Source organism: Dendrobates tinctorius, unplaced genomic scaffold (genome assembly GCF_039654945.1).
Source record: "Dendrobates tinctorius isolate UK_male_01 unplaced genomic scaffold, ASM3965494v1 ptg000127l, whole genome shotgun sequence".
In the NCBI taxonomy this organism is placed as follows: Eukaryota; Metazoa; Chordata; class Amphibia; order Anura; family Dendrobatidae; genus Dendrobates; species Dendrobates tinctorius.
The window spans coordinates 11,309,614-11,324,810 of NW_027361795.1; the positions used below are offsets into that span (position 1 = coordinate 11,309,614).

Consider the following 15,197-nt stretch of genomic DNA (forward strand, 5'->3'; position numbering starts at 1 on the left):
CCATCTCCACTCATGAACACCCCCCCATCTCCTATCTTCGGTGGTTCTTCAGCTCCACAGAGGAGCACACCTACCACCAGCGTTCGCTCTGGGCGCCGGGGAGTGACGTCAGCAGCGTGATCACATGACCTGATCACTCTGCTGACGTCGCTCTGACCCGGCGGTCAGAGCTTCAATTGTACTGGCGTCTGTATAGACGCCAGTACAATTGCTGCCTGGGAGTCGGCGCGGCCTCCTTCTCTGCGTCGGCTGTCAGCTTGACAGCCGACACAGAGAACCGCCGACTCTCAGGATGGGGGGCGGCAGAACGCAGCCGCCGGGCGGGAGACACTGCCGACCGCTGCAAGGGGGCCGGGCGGCCCGACTGCGCCGCCTGCTCCCGGGGCAACTGCCCCGGCTGCCCCCCCCTGGATACGCCACTGAAGTAATGGGACAGTTTTATAGGGCGGGTCGTTACGGACGCGGCGATACTAAATATCTGCACTTTTATTGTTTTTTATTTCCAAAAAATGAATTAGGTAATTTTTTTTTTACTCAGCGATTTTTGAAAAAATTATTTTTACACTTTTTTTTTTTTTTACTTTATTACATTGTCCCAGGGGGAGACATCACTGTCATATGTCAGATCGCTGATCTGACACGTCACACAGCGCTTTGTCAGATTAGCGATCTGACAGGCGCTGCAGCAGGCTTCCTCGTGCCTGCTCTCTGCAGGCCTTCGCGGCCATATTGGATCCGGGACCTGCAGGGAAGGAGGCCCCCAGAGCAGTGCAGCACATCGCGCTGTGCTGGGGGTCTCAGGGAAGCAAGGAGGGAGCCCCCTCCCTGCCAATGCTTCTCTAAACCCCCGGTACACTGCGATCATGTTTGATCGCAGTGTGCCAGGGGTTAACATGCTGGGGGTGGTCCGTGACATAAGCAGCGCCCCCCCACCGGAGCGCCGGTGATCGCGATGACGTACTATCCCGTCCCCGGTCATAGGGGCCCGGGTACCGTGGACGGGATAGTACGTGAGATAGGGGTTAAGCATACTCACAGATGCGGATTCTTTATTGTAAGAGCAGTGAGACTATGGAACTCTCTGCCATATTATGTTGTAATGAGTGATTCCCTGCTAAAATTTAAGAAGGGATTGGATGCCTTTCTTGAAAAGTATAATATTACAGGTTATATACACTAGTTTCCTTAATATTCTGTTGATCCAGGGAGCTAGTCTGATTGCCGTATGTGGAGTCGGGAATTAATTTTTTTCCCCAATGTAAAGCTTACTGTTTGCCACATGGTTATTTTTTTTGCCTTCCTGTGGATCAACATGTTAGGGCAAGTTAGGATAGGATATGGGTTGAACTAGATGGACTTAAAGTCTTCCTTCAACCTTAATAACTATGTTACTATGTTACACACAGTCTACTATGTTACACACAGTCTAATGCGTATGAAGGTGGCCTCCCAACGATCTACAGCCGATCCTAGGAGAAAAGACTCCGCCAGAGGAGTCTTAACAGTGGCTTTTTCATGGAGAACATGTGAACACTGGGGTTTAGCATAGCTATCTTGTAAGATGCAGTCAGAAGAGATAAGTGTTTGGCAGATAGATTTTTTCACCTGACAGTTATCTGCGTATTGCATAAAGAATTTTACTATGACACTATTTACTATGACAAAATCATTACATTTTCACATGAAAGACTATGCAAAATTGAACGTTGACTGTGCTTTGTAAATTGGTTCATAATATAATGTTTTTCAGACCTTAGGGAACAGTCAGAATGCCAGATAACACGGACAACGATAGCATTGCAGTGTTCGGACTGGCCAGCAGCTCTAATGACCTGAGCATCGCAGCATGTATTTCCATGCAGTGGTCAATCTGGTCAAGATAGCCGCCGAGCATTGCGATGTGATCGTCGTCCATGTTACATGGCCGTCTGACTGCACCCTTCTGCATTAGAAGCAGGGCTGTGGAGTCGGTAAGCCAAACCTGCGACTCCGACTCCTCAATTTCCCTTACACCGACTCCACGACTCCCACATATATTGCTTATATTTAAGTGAAAAATGTATTGTAGTACAATGTGAACATCATACATTTAATCATTTCTATGATCCAATAATCAAGATATTTAGGTAGAACATAATATCTATTTATTGGAATACAACTTTAGAACACAAAAAACTGTAATAAATTGTAAATATGTAATACACTGTATAATATCGATTACATATATACAGTACAGACCAAAAGTTTGGACACACCTTCTCATTCAAAAAGTTTTCTTTATTTTCATGACTATGAAAATTGTAGATTCACTCTGAAGGCATCAAAACTATGAATTACGGTACATGTGGAATTATATAATTAACAAAAAAGTGTGAAACAACTGAAAACATGTCTTACATTCTAGTTTCTTCAAAGTAGCCACCGTTTGCTTTGATTACTGCTTTGCACACTCTTGGCATTCTCTTGATGAGCTTCAAGAGGTGGTCACCGGAAATAGAAGCTTTAGCACAGAATCTCCGCATGAATTGGGAACCATTTCGAGATAAGGCTAGTTTTAACACATCCATTTGACATGGACCATTCTCACATCGAAAGACCCAGCGTCACTTGAGCTAACTGGATCTTGGGCATATATGAAGTCATTATCTCAGGTTGGGAGATCCGGTGCTCAGGCCAGGTCTTCCAATGTGCCAACGGCTTATGTTTCATATATGTGTGAAACCAGCTCTTAAGAAACCTATTTGCAAATGACTATATGTATTGCCTCCTTATTAAAGAAGAACGACCGCTTGCTCTAAAAGTAATAATTATTTTATTCACATTTGTTGCTTTTGGAGTGCAGTATGTGAAACTTCTGCCTGGAGTTCAACATGGCCTTTTTTCAGACTGCTCTGGGGGTGTGCACTTTCACCCCTCAGACACATTACAGCTTGGTAGCTAGCGTAGCTCCCCAAGCTGTGATTGGCAGCGTCTGGGTTGGAGGGGTGAAAGTGCACACCCCCAGAAAAGGCTGTGCAAAAAAAAACGCCCATCTCTATTACAAGCAAAAATTTCATACGCTGCAGTGGAGTGACAGTGCAAAATGGAAAAAAAAATTGCAGAATTTTGAGCAATCGAAAGGTCCTCTTTACAAGCCAGGATGCTAGTTTCTCCAGGGCTGTATGTTTTCCTGGGTAATCTTTTGTATATCAATTTTGCTGATAATCTGACATCTGTCAGGTTCCATTTATACAAATTAAAAATCGATCGATGCTTTTTTTCCCTCATGTACATGTAATTTCCTTTGAGAGATTACTCTCAGGATCTGCTTCAAAATTAGGTACGGTCTATCAGATGGCTATAGTGAACACTTTAAGGAGGTGGGGGAACAAAACAATAACACCCTCTTCCAAAACTTGTCAAATTGTTTCAGAACAAAAAAAAAAATCCCAAAAATGGAGATCTAGCTGAAGCAGTTTCAAAAACTTGTGTTTTGGGATTGCCTCAAAAAAAAAAAAATATCTCTTTGTGAACATATCATTTAGGCCGGGATCACACATGCGAGGAATACCGCCGGGTCTCGCATATGAATACCAGGCACTCGGATCGGAGTGTGCGGCTCCATGTATTGCTATGCGGCCGCACGCTCCGATCCGAGACTCGGCCGTATTCCTCGCATGTGTGATCCCGGTCTTAGGGTTGAGAGATCCCACAACCCAGAAGCAGGGTGGAGTCGGTGTAAAATGGACCGACTGACTCCTAAAATATATAATAAATTGGGTACTATTATAGTACAATGTAGGATGTGCTGTAACTCTTTTCTTAAGAATTTGGGAAAGTTATGAAATGTCCTATAAATGTCTGTTCTATCCCTGATCTAAGGATCTCAGCTTTTAGTTGAGATGAATCTGTGCTGCACTTTATGTACCTCAGTAGTGAGGCAGGAGTTGTGGAGTCGGGGAAATTGAGGAGTCAGAGGTTTGGCTTACTGACTCCACAGTCCTGCCCAGAAGTTCGGACAAGACTCTGCTAGAGTGTTGAGTCCAGGGCTGTGGAGTCGGTAAGCCAAACCTGCGACTCCGACTCCTCAATTTCCCTTACACCGACTCCGACTCCAACTCCGACTCCCACATATATTGCTTATATTTAAGTGAAAAATTTATTGTAGTACAATGTGAACCTCAGACATTTAATCATTTTTATGATCCAATAATCAAGATATTTAGATAGAACAGAATATATATTGGTGTACTACCCGGTTTTCATTCTTTTTGGTACAGATACGATATGGATAGACAGATATGGATAAATGGATAGATAGAGCAGATTTCTAATCTGCTTTTGCTATTGAAAACATTATCTATGAGCTCAAAAACCTTTCAGGTGATGCAGTTTTTTAAAAAGATGATCAGCTTTTGCAGCTGAAAAACGTATCCTCAAAAAACACAGGAAAAACGCTGTGTGTGAATGTAGCCTTAGATCAGGAATATAACAGCCATTTATATGACATTTCATAACTTTCCCAAACTCCTATGAAAAAATATTCAGCACATCCTGCATTGAATTACTGTACCCAATTTATTATATATTTTAGGAGTCGGAGTCGGTCCATTTTATACCGACTCCAACTCCGACTCCACCAAAATGAGCACCGACTCCGACTCCACGACTCCGACTCCACAGCCCTGGTTGAGTCCCTAGGGACATGTTCAGTCTTTTGCTGAGTTTTTTGAGCAGAAATCCTCCAAAATCCAACTTAGTAACTTGGAGTTTCTGTGCCAAAGACTCCGCAAAAAGACTAAGTGTGAACACAATCTTAGACTATGCATAGACACTGTAAAGGACTTTTTAAAATCGTTCATTTAGTAAACTCATCAGTATGCGGCTGCCCATTGTTTTCATAAAGCACCACTCCAGCAGTTTTTTTTTTTTTTTCACCGCTGGAGTGGTGCTTTAAATTTTAAGGTACTGTCACACTTAGCAATGCACCAGCGATCTCGACCAGCGATATGACGCGGTCAGGATCGCTGGTGCATCGCTAAGTGGTCGCTAGTGTGCTGCCACACAGGCAGATCTCACCAGCAACATAGCAGGGGTCGGGGGGGGTCGCTACTTATCTGTCAGACGAGGCGATCCTGACATCCTCCCGCCCGCGTCCACGTGTCGCTCGTCTCCACAGCAGGAAGCCCAGCAGGAAGCTGACGACGAGAAACCGTCCAGGACGTTCTCGCGCGATCAGCGATAACCAGCGGGGGAGCGGTCGAAGGTAAGTATCAGACATAGCGATATCGCTATAACGTCACAAAAACCAGTGACGTTATAGCGATATTGCTAGCGATATCGCTTAGTGTGACAGGGCCTTAAGACCCCTGACCCCAGTCACATACTCACCCTCCAGTGTCTTCAATTTGAGCAGCACCGGCTCTGTCCCGTGACGCCATCTTCTGAGTGCAGCATCTTACTGCCCAGAACTCAGAAGCTACGTCACACACTCTCATTGCAAGTCTATGTGAGCCAGAATGAGGTCAGAACAAGGCTCTCATAGACGTACATTGATCAGTGACCTCTGACGAGCTCCATGAAACACTGGGGCAGCCGACAGACCGGAGCAGCCGCGAAAACATATGAAAACACTGGAAAGTGAGCATCAAACAGGGGCAGGGGACTTGGATTTTATGCACCACTCCAGTGATGAAACAAGAAAAAAAAAAAAAAAGTAAAGACGCTGGAGTAATGCTTTAAGTAAAAAGGGCAATAAAACAGATGATAGGTCCTTTTTAAAGAACTGAGAGTAAAAGGTAAAGTAGGACAGCATAGTATGGGAACACAAACCCTATACATACGAGGTTATCTGAGATATATATACACGCACAGAAAACTAAAGGCAAATTGTACCAATATATCAGGCATTCAGTGGCATTTTACCAGCCAGAGTAATAACATTTAATATCATGCACTCAAAAATTGTAGCATTAGGAGTTGTAGTTACTGGAAAGAATACCAAGAAGCGACAAGTCTGAAATATGTAGAGTGAAGCGGAGGGGGGAAAAAAAAAAAAAAAAGTCTGCCGTTGGTTACCACAGCAACAATGGCCAGCAGAACGCTGCATCTTTTCAGTCCTCTGCACGTGGGGCAAGAACATTGTAGCCAGCGGGGCTCACAGGACTCACATTTGAATATTACAAGAGAAAGCCAGGTTAGAAAGGCTACAAGTCCCACAGGAGGCGGAGAAACTGCTCTGCATCTCATGAAACCTTTTTTTTCTCCTAGGTTTAAACAATCAGTCTCAATACTGACCGGGACATATAGCCATCTTTCCCAGCCAACTCAAGAAGGACACTTATTGGCTACCAATTTATCTGAGGCCCATACTGCTCATGTTATTTGGTCCTGCAAGTCACTGCACATACTCCGGAATACTTCCAAAAAATCCCTGTCTATGAACACAGCTCGCTGTACAATCTACAAATACAAGCGAAAGCTCTCTCATGAAAATATGGAGTCATACATGAGCACAATCCTGAAACGATGCCAGTTAGAGTGATCAATGAGTGGAACAAGCTTCCACGAGAAGTGGTGAGTTCTCCGTCAATGGAAGTCTTCAAACAGAGGCTGGACAGACATCAGACTGGGATGCTTTAGCGAATCCTGCTTTGAGCAGGGGGTTGGACCAGATGGTCCAGGAGGTCCCTTCCAACTTTAGGATTCTAAGCTCATTTAAAATGGATTTATGAAGAAAGGAAAACTGTTCAGCGGTCAGATGAATCAAAATGTGAATTTCTTTATTCAAACCTTGGATGCTGTGACCTGCGGACTCAGGAGGACAGGAACTGTCCATCTTGTGCACAGTTTAAGGCTATGTGCACACGCTGCGGATTCACCTGCGGGTTTTTCCACGCGGATCTGCAGGTAAAGTGACCTGCGGATTAGCCTGCGGTTTCACACCTCTACTATGTTAAAGGTGTGAAACCGCTGCGGAATCCGCACAAAGAATTGACATGCTGCAGTTTGTAAGCCGCGGCAAAACCGCGCGGAAAAACCCGCAGCGTGAGCACAGTGGATTTGAAATGCCATAGGCTAACATGGTACTGTACCATGTCTGCGGAACTGCTGCGTTTCCGCAGGGCCAAAACTGCTGCGTAAACTAAGCAGAATCCGCAACGTGTGCACATAGCCTAAAAGCCTGCATCTCCCATGGTGTGGGATTAGTGCCTGTGGCAGGGGCACCTTACAGATCTTGAAAAGAACTATCAATCATGAGCATTATACAGAGGTTTTAGAAAAGCATCCATCCAGACAACATCTATTTCACAGAAGACCTTGCATATTTCAGCCAGACAATGCATCCATCACAACTCGGCTTTATGTACTAGGCGGCCTGCAGTCCAGACCCTTCACCAATAGAAAACATTTGGGGCATTATGAAGCAAAGACGACCCAGAACTGTTGAGCAGCGAGAATGCTACATCAGACGAGAAGTGGACTACAATCCTCTCCCAAAACTCCGACAACTGGTCTCCTCACTTCCCAGACTATTGTAAAAAGAAGTGCTACACAATGGTAGAAATGCCCCCACCAAACTTTTGTTGAAATGTGTTGCTGCCATCAAATTCTAGTTTTTTATTTTTTCAAATGAAATGTAAAAAAACATAAATAAAAAAAATGCCTTTCAACTTCTGATGTGTGTTCGATGTACTAAATAAAATATCAAATCTCTGCACTCTTTTCTTTACATTTTCTACAGCGTGCCAATTTTTTAATCATTAGTGTTGTACCTCCAGAGAGCATGTGCTGGACGGTGGCCAATGGGGCAGATTCATTAAGGCCTCTTTCACACATCAGTTTTTTGCCGTCAGGCGCAATCCGACTTTTTTTTTGTAAAACCGGATCCGGCAAAATGCAGTGCCGGATCCAGTTTTTCCCCATTGACTTGCATTAGCGCCAGATCGCGCCGGATGGCATTGCGTTTCATCCGTTTTTTGCCGGATCCAGCTACTTGTCTCATTCCGGCGTCTGGAAAAAACGGCTACTGTAACGTTTTTTGTCTCCGGCGAAAAAGCCGGAAGCGCCGGATCCGACGCTTCCGGCTTTTTGCTACAATGAAAGTCTATGGGCGCCGGAATGCGCCGGATCCAGAAAAAGACGGATCCAGCCACCGGATCCGTTTTTTTAACTCTGCGCATGCTCAGATCCAATTGGCCAGCCCCCAGGAAACAGATATAACCTGCTAGACGGATCCAGCAGAAAAACGGATCCGTTTCTACAGTTCTCCAAAATTTATGCCGGATCCGTTTTTTCTAAAAATAGCCGGATCCTGCCTGACGGCAAAAAACTGATGTGTGAAAGTAGCCTAATACTGGCGTAGCGCACAAGCGGGCTATACCAGTGTTGCTGAAATACGCGGCATCATAATTGCTACTTCAGAGACTGGAGTAGCGTTTCTGGCATACAAAACGCCAGCAATTATGATGAATCTGAAGGACATACGTGGCCATGCCCAGTCTCGCCCATTTAGGCACAGCTTAAATTGTTGAAAAACCACTAAATGTCGCAACATTTGTGTAACTCCATGTTGCTTACAAAATGTACAACTTTTCAAAGCTTTTACGTCAACTTTGAAAAAAAATAAATAAATAGAAAAACTTTGATGAGTCGGCCCCAAAGTGTCTCCATATAGTGTGATATGTTGAAAATGTAACATACATGTGCCAAACTCACCAATGACACGTGGTACATGTAGGTACAGGCTGCATGGTGTGTCATTGAGACTCACACTGCAAGCAGGAGCTACATTGCTCTTCCAGACCAGATCATATCCCATCAGCCACACTCAGCATTTTAGTGGACCAACATCGCTCCAAAAGTAAGCAAAGTGGACAAGATTCTCTGATGAGAGCCTCAATCCTTTTATTTCAATGGATGTGCCCTGCATAGAAAGGTTCACAAAAAAAGTCTCCCTGTAACTTGCACGTTCAGGGGTACTAAAAAAAAAAAAAATCTGGTCTCAGAAATTCACCTTAAAGGCAACTGACATATTTTCATATGAAAACGCAATTAAAAGAGAAAACAAAAAATTGAATGACAGAATCGCCATTTTTCAAGTGTATGGAGTGAGGCTGTGCCCACTAGACTGCGTCTGAGCGGGAGAACGCTTATCTCATACATCGCCTCCGTTCCTGGCTCAGTGCATGTGCTGGGGGATTCAAAAGTCTGCTGTCACACGGAGTGACTGCACACTTGTCATTTTAGACCGGACAACCCCTTTAAGGCCTGGGTCATACTAGCATATAAAATCCGATGCGATATGCTAATGACTCTCGGTTCCTGCTCTGTTGCAAGTTTGAGCTGAGTGTCAGTGCTCAAACGTGACAGGATCGGAGCACAGATGTGGAAGAGACGGAGAAAGTCATTTCTCCATTGCCAGCATACGCGAGAATCACCCTGCACTCGGGTGACAGCCGAGTGCAGTGTGATGTTTCACAAGCTACAGTCATGGCCAAAAGTTTTGAGAATGACACAAATATTAATTTTTACAAAGTCTACTGCTTCATTTTTTCTAATGGCAATTTGCATATACTCCAGAATGTTATAAAGAGTGATCAGCTTAACAGCAATTACTTGCAAAGTCAATATTTGCCTAGAAAATGAACTTTATCCCCCAAAACACATTTCAACATCATTGCAGCCCTGCCTTAAAAGGACCAGCTAACATCGTTTCAGTGATTGCTCCATTAACACAGGTGTGGGTGTTGATGAGGACAGGACTGGAGATCAATCTGTCATGATTAAGTAAGAATGACACCACTGGACACTTTAAAAGGAGGCTGGTGCTTGGCATCATTGTTTCTCTTCTGTTAACCATGGTTATCTCTAAAGAAACACGTGCAGTCATCATTGCACTGCACAAAAATGGCCTAACAGGGAAGAGTATCGCAGCTAGAAAGATTGCACCTCAGTCAACAATCTATCGCATCATCAAGAACTTCAAGGAGAGAGGTTCCCTTGTTGCCAAAAAGGCTCCAGGGCGCCCAAGAAAGACCAGCAAGCGCCAGGACCGTCTCTTAAAAGTGTTTCAGCTGCGGGATCGGGCTACCAGCAGTGCAGAGCTTGCTCAGGAATGGCAGCAGGCAGGTGTGAGTGCATCTGCACGCACTGTGAGGCGGAGACTCTTGGAGCAAGGCCTGGTCTCAAGGAGGGCAGCAAAGAAGCCACTTCTCTCCAGGAAAAACATCATGGACAGACTGATATTCTGCAAGAGGTACAGGGAGTGGACTGCTGAGGACTGGGGTAAAGTCATTTTCTCTGATGAATCCCCTTTTCGATTGTTTGGGACATCTGGAAAACGGCTTATTCGGAGAAGACCAGGTGAGCGCTACCACCAGTCTTGTCTCATGCCAACTGTCAAGCATCCTGAAACCATTCATGTGTGGGGTTGCTTCTCAGCCAAGGGAGTGGGATCTCTCTCTCAGTCTTGCCTAAAAACACAGCTATGAATAAAGAATGGTACCAGAATGTCCTCCAAGAGCAACTTCTCCCAACCGTCCAAGAGCAGTTTGGCGATCAACAATGCCTTTTTCAACATGATGGAGCACCTTGCCATAAAGCAAAGGTGATAACTAAATGGCTCAGGGAACAAAATATAGAGATTTTGGGACCATGGCCTGGAAACTCCCCAGATCTTAATCCCATTGAGAACTTGTGGTCAATCATCAAGGGACGGGTGGACAAACAAAAACCTTCAAATTCAGACAAAATAAAAGCATTGATTTTGCAAGAATGGACTGCTATCAGTCAGGATTTGATCCAGAAGTTGATTGAGAGCATGCCAGGGAGAATTGCTGAAAGGCCCTTTTACATTTAGCGATGCACCAGCGATCCAACCAGCGATCCGACCCGGTCAGGATCGCTGGTGCATTGCTAAATGATCGCTAGTGAGCTTTCATACAGAAAGATCTCACAGCGATGCAGCAGCGACGCAGCGCACGATACTTACCATTCACACACAGCGATCCTGCGTCCTCCCGCCCGCCTCCAGCGTCGCTCGTCATCACAGCAGGAAGTCTCAGCAGGAAGCAGACGACGAGAAATGGAGCCGGACATTCTCGCGCGATCAGCGATGGACAGCGGGGAAGCCGGTCGCTGGTAAGTATCACACATAGCGATATCGCTAGCAATATCGCTATAACGTCACAAAACCAGTGACGTTTTAGCGATATTGCTAGCGATATCGCTTAGTGTAAAACCCCCTGAAGTCCTGAAGAAGAAGGGTCAACACTGCAAATATTGACTTGCTGCATTAACTCATTCTGTCAATATAACCTTTTGTTACTCATAATATGATTGCAATTATATTTATGTATGTGATAAAAACATCTGACAAACACACATAAAAACCAGAGGCCAGCAGATCATGTGAAAATATAATATTTGTATAATTCTCAAAACTTTTGGCCATGAGTGTACTGAAGACCCGACGAAGATGTTACAGAAAATGGCGCCGGCAGTGAGCAAAGGCTGTTTTATTTTATACAGGGGAATAGGGTGATTAAGAAGGACACTTGTCAAGCATAGTGGTTTATGAGTGTGACCAACTTTTTACTATGTAGCATCTATAGTAAAAGATATGTTAAAAATAGTGAAAAAAAAAATAAGGGATATACTTACCCTCTGTTGGGCCCCGGAGTCCACAGCGGTGCACGCGGCACTGACAGCAACTTCCGTTCCCAGGGATGCACACAGCAGTCACGTGACCGCGACGTCTTCTGGGATGATTCTCGCAATGCATCCCTGGGAACAGAAGTTGCTGGGAGCACCGCGTGCGCCGCTGAGGAGATCGGGGGCCGATAGAGGGTAAGTATATCCCTATTTTTTATTTTAATTCTATTTTTTACAGGATTATGGTACCCAGGGCATGGAGGACAGTCTCCTCTCCTCCAGACCCTGGGTATCATCTGCACATGAAGTGCTCACTTTACGCATGGTGGGCATGGCCACATGTGTAAAGTGAGCGTTTCAATGCAATCCTATGGCGGCGGATTCCGCAGAATTAATGGACATGCTGCGGATTTTACCGCTATTTGATTCCGCAGTGGAAAAATCCGCAGCATTGACACAGCAACTGTGGAATCCCATAGGATTGCATGGGAATGCCTTTTTTAATCGTTTCCGCAGCGGCAAAAACACGGCGGAAACGGTTAAAAAACGCAACGTGGGCACACAGCCTTAATGTCGATCTTATTCATTCTCATCTGAACTATTGCAACTCTACTGATCGGTCTCCCTATAACCAAACGCTGTCCTCTCCTATCCATTCTGAATGCGGCAGCCAGGGTCGTATTTATGTCCAGCTGCTTCACCAATGTCTCCACCTTGAGCCAGTCATTGCACTGGTTGACCACTCTCTACAGAATACAAAACAAACTCATATCTTGATATGAGTCACGATATGACCCGGTCAGGATGGCTGGTGCATCGCTAAATGGTCGCTAGTGAAGCTGCCAAACAGGCAGATGTCAATAGCGATGCCCGGCGGTGGCTCTTAACTTTCAGACGCGGCGAGGGTGACCGTCTTCCGCCTGCTTCCATGGCTCGCTCGTCGGCGCCAGCAGGAAGCCGACGACGAGAAATGGACCAGGCCGATCAGCGATAACCAGCGGGGGAGCCGGTCGGAGGTAAGTATCACATGTAGCGATATCGCTAGCAATATCGCTGTTGCGTCACAAAATCGGTGACGCTTCAGCGGTATTGCTTGCCATATCGCTATGTGTAAAGCCCCCTTAAAAGTTATATTAGATAACTAAAATCTGTTAAGCTAAAAATTATATCAAACGGTAAAAAAGTGGCTTAGAGGACACGTGCCGTACTCCGCGATGTGAGCCATAATGCCAGTAGTATGTCACCTGAGCCTAGAATGCATGCCAGCAAAGACTAGCAGGAGCGCTGGGGTAGAGGATAGGAAAGATGAGCACTGATGGCCGTTCTCAAGCTTTCATAATTGTCCTAAGGCTCAATTTGGACGAGGTGCTGGGAGGAAGGGGGTTAAAACCTGCTGTCACTGCTGCAGTGAACAGTGATGCACATTATCGGGGATATATCATTTGACACAGCTTTTCAGGACGCGCCATCTTTTTTCTTGGGTTATTGATTTGGCGGTCAAAGCTGAAACTTTTGTTCCAGCAAAGACTCCGAGAGGGCACACATGTAGCCTTTAACACCACACACCCAGTGAAGTCAATAGGAAGTGTATTGGGAGAGGTGTTCAGGTCTTTTTAATGCAAATATTGGATCAGTATCAGACTCAAAACCTCCATGTGAACAAACCCTCAAAGGCTCAGGGTCCACATTAAAGGGGTTGTCAAAACAATTTTATCCAGTGACCCCAGTCACAGCGCACGACGGGAGCTTTCCCCAACGTATACTGCAACGTCGTCACGGCCAACCAGAGGCCAAAAGGTGTCCTCCCGGCCCCCGTCTGGCTGGGACGCGGCTGTGCGGACCCCACTTTCCTATACAGGGACCCACTGTGGGTCCCTCAGGTGAATGGAGGACTCGCCAACGTGACATTCCTCCCTTATGGGGCCCCATAGAATATAAATGGAGCGGTGGTGATAAAAGTTGAGGTGGGACCCCCATGGTCAGTAAGTTCCCACCTATCCTGTGGCAGGGGACAACGTGCTTCCTCTGGAGGACCCCTTTATTGTGCCCCATAAGGCAGCCAGCAGGCAGGTCAGCATGGCAGTGACTGCATGAATAGCAACTCCACAAACAATGGCTGCGCTCCGGAGTCCGCAGGAAGCATGTGTGAGGGGCCAGGAGACAATGGGCCGGCTGCCCGCGGCCACACGGGCCATGTGCAGACAATGAGCTCGCCATTATTTACATGCACATGTATACATACAAGAACTGGTGTGTGCCTCCCCCGGTACCACCTCCTCCGGTCTCAGTGTGCTCCTCCCATCTGTCCCTTCATTACCCAGCACCCCGCCCCTTTTGAACCGGTACCTGCTTTCCCGGTGTCCGCTCCTCCTCCTCCTCGGTGTCTCCGCCTCATGTCTTCTCCGCTCACGCTCTTTATTCCGCCATTCGCGGCACGCTCGACCTGTTACCCACCGCCGCCGCGCAAGGCCACGCCCCCCGGCTCTATATACCAGTATCCCACTGGCTCGCACCCGCCGGCGCTCGTTCCTCCGCGCACTGTGATTGGTTCAGGCAGTAGCCACATACACAAAGCGCTGCCTCTTTCCTCCACCACGCTCAGAGCACGCAGGCCAGGCCGTACTTGGGGTAATGTATTATTGTGGCTCTACGTAACCTACGTACCGTGTGCGCACAGAGCTTGGCCGTACAGCGCAGCCGCGTCTGTGAATCCAAGGGGCCGTGGGAAGTGTGGTTGAGCAGCAAGAGGGTAAATAAGGATGCGGAAACAAAGAAGTCTTAAAGGTGCAGGGCCCCAGAGTGGATGAGTTCGGGGGGCAGGGATGTACTGATGTGGGGCTATGCAGCCAGAGCCTGAACACGGAGCCCAGTGCTACTCCGTGAGGGAAATGCTGAGTAGCGTGGAGGACGCCAGCGGTAGAGAACGGTGCCAGATTACTTGGTCAATAAAGGGGGTTTACAGACACAAAAGAAAACGAAACCCCAGTGTGGCTGCCCCTGGCAGCACTCCCCGCACGTCTTGCTGTAGCTACCCCTCAGCCATCTTTGTGGTCTGTTATTGTTTACATCATGCACTTCCGGCCTCTGCGCCTAGGCTGCATTTCCCAAGAGGCAGTGCCATATCTGTGCCACAGCTCTCACACTGCCAACCTCAGTGCCCGCTAACGTCACCTACAAAGCACCATCCGGAGACTCCCACAGTCTCAAGGTGGATAAATCACTGCAGCCAGAGCCTGTGGCTAAATCACTGCAATCGGAGATTCCTACAGTCTCAAGGTGGATAAATCACTGCAGCCAGAGCCTGTGGATAAATCACTGCAGCCGGAGACACCTACAGTCTCAAGGTGGATAAATCACTGCAGCCAGAGACTGTGGATAAATCACTGCAGCCAGAGACTCCCACAGTCTCAAGGTGGATAAATCACTGCAGCCAGAGACTGTGGCTAAATCACTGCAATCGGAGACTCCTACAGTCTCAAGGTGGATAAATCAGTGCATATGGAGACTGTGGATGGATCACTGCATCCGGAGACTATGGATAAATCACTGCAGCTGGAGACTGG

General features: G+C 46.5%; 1 protein-coding gene across 2 annotated transcripts in view; it reads right to left on the reverse strand.

Moving 5' to 3' along the window:
* The window catches only part of USP49 (ubiquitin specific peptidase 49), a 90,665-nt gene extending 76,434 nt beyond the window's left edge, over nt 1–14,231 (reverse strand). The window contains exon 1 of one of the 2 annotated variants that reach the window (XM_073542501.1): nt 13,981–14,231. The gene's annotated coding sequence lies outside the window, so the exon portion shown is untranslated. The other variant, XM_073542502.1, reaches the window with a different exon arrangement.
* Between the last annotated feature and the right edge of the window lie 966 nt (nt 14,232–15,197).